Source organism: Nanorana parkeri, unplaced genomic scaffold (assembly GCF_000935625.1).
Source record: "Nanorana parkeri isolate BGI_ZX_2015 unplaced genomic scaffold, ASM93562v1 scaffold529, whole genome shotgun sequence".
NCBI lineage: Eukaryota > Metazoa > Chordata > Amphibia > Anura > Dicroglossidae > Nanorana > Nanorana parkeri.
In genome coordinates this window covers 812,148-814,541 of record NW_017306797.1, presented here as the reverse complement: position 1 = coordinate 814,541, position 2,394 = coordinate 812,148, and positions in this window count along the sequence as shown.

The following is a 2,394-nucleotide window of genomic DNA, read 5'->3' as shown; positions in this document are numbered from 1 at the left end:
TACAAAAATTTACACTACATGCCATATAAGGGGATTCCGGCAACCTTTAATATTCCTTCAATACAATCCTATTCTAGAGCATTTTGAAATAGCACTGTATGTTATCCCAACCTCTAGTCCATCTATTCTATTACTATACAGCCCCTCTATCCTATTTCCTCCATATATCTCGGGGATATTTTAAACTCAATCCATTGTTGCCAGGTACTTCCAAATTGTTTATACGTGTCCCTCCGTATTGATGTCATTTCCTCCATCAGTCGATAATATTCTATTCTCTTAAACCACTCTCTCGTAGATGGAATGATACTTTTGTTCCAATATAGTGGGATCATCACCTTAGCTGCGTTAAGTAGTGGACGCAATAATGATCTTTTATAGGTTGCAGTCGGCAAGTCCGTTAGATTGAAAAGACAGACCATCGGCTCCAAGGGCAATACAATTGTTGTAATCTCTTCAATCAATTCTATTACCCGGGACCAGAAAGGCTGGAGTTTGGGACAGGACCACCATATGTGGACATAAGTACCTTTATTACCACAGTTCCTCCAGCATAAGTCCGACCTGAGTGGATACATTGTATGTAATCTTTCCGGTGTGAAATACCATCGAGCCAGAAATCGATACAATGTATCCGTCACTAAGGTACTAATAGACGAAAGAGTATTAAGATATAAAATTCTTTGTTTTTGTAAATCCGTCCAAGTAATCTCAAGTTCCCGTTCCCACTGTGTTAAGTACCGCAGAGATAAATTCGATTGCTGGTCCAATAAGATCCCATATATCTGTGAAATTCCATAGCACGGCGGGTCAGTAAGATCAAATAATTTCTCGTTCCCCCCTTCCCTTTCTTTTCTTAACATTTTTTTTTTATTCTGCTCGCTACCTCCGAGGTAGCGAGCAGAATAACCAAGCCAAATGCCAGGAGCAGGGAAGGACCCCGGCTAGAGAGCTCTTAGGAACCTGGGATGCTCTTGCAACCGCCTCAGGCTGCCAGATGATAGGGACAGCCCTGGGTCACTGAACAGGAACAGAGGAGAAATCTTTCAATGTGGACACTTAACAATTTCCCTCACTTTGGAGAGATTTGCTGTAGCCTTCCGTTGTGTCTACAGGACAAGAATTAAAAAGGAAAATTCATTGGCAAACAACCTTGACAAGGGTTTTACTTCTTCTCTATTTTATTAAAAACTAAGATATACTTTTGAGCAGTAGAAATGGAAGTCGCCAAAATCAGGGTGGACAAGTTGGAGAGCCTCTGTGGGATAGTTACAATAAAGCGGGTAAGCGGGTGATGTTGTTTCTGCTATATCATTTACATATCGTGTTTCCCCGAAAATAAGACACTGTCTTATAGTTTTTTTGGCTCAAAAAAACACACTAGGTCTTATTTTCGGGGTAGGTCTTGTTTTTTAAAAACGTACAACAAGCCACACTTATTCATGTACAAAAATATGGTGATCAGGGCAATCAGGGGTGCCGTACCATTCCAAGAGCAATTTGCTAACCAATTGCTGGCCAGAATGAGCGAAGTGCACTTTCACTATCGATTCCTCACAGGCGGAGTGCATTTGGTATCACTCCGCCTGTGACAGGAGACGGCACTATAGAGGAAGCATCGGCTTATGTGGCTCTGCTCCCTCCACTGCCGCCTCCCTTCCTCTAGCGCTGGCTTCGTTGGCACCGCTGATTCTCTCCTGCGGCTCTTCAAGTTCCCCCTTATGCCACCACCGGCCCTGGGAATGGTCACAACTAGGCCCTGCCTCTTATTTTCGGGGTAGGTCTTATATTTGAGCAATTCCCCAAAATAGTACTAGATCTTATTTTCGGGGTAGGTCTTATTTTCGGGGAAACAGGGTAGTTACATAGTATTTGAGGTTAAAAAAAGACACGGGTCCATCAAATCCAACCTATAGAGTGTATGCATGTGAATCTACATGTGGATGAGTCCATGAGGGGAATTTATCAAAACTGGAGCAGACAGAATATGTAGCAGTTGCCCGTGGCAACCAATCAGCATCCACCTTTAATTTTCAAACCTTAACCGAAAAAACTGAAGAGAGATGCTGATTGGTTGCCATGGGCAACTGCTCCAGATTTTGTCGGCTCCAGTTTTGATAAATTCCCCCCCATGTGTCATTTAAACAATTCATATATATTTCCCATAAAACCACTTTTTTCCTGCAGAGGTTGCACTGTAAGTTCACTTTAGGCACCACTCTGCACATAAACACAAACAAAATAGTATGTAAAAAATGTATTTATTGATGATATACATTTAATATGGCTGCCAGAAAAAGTAACATCTCACAGGCAAATTTTTCAGTGGAAGTTGGTACAAAAAAAACCACATACAGCATACATAGCATATAATAAAACAAGACATGTTTATGA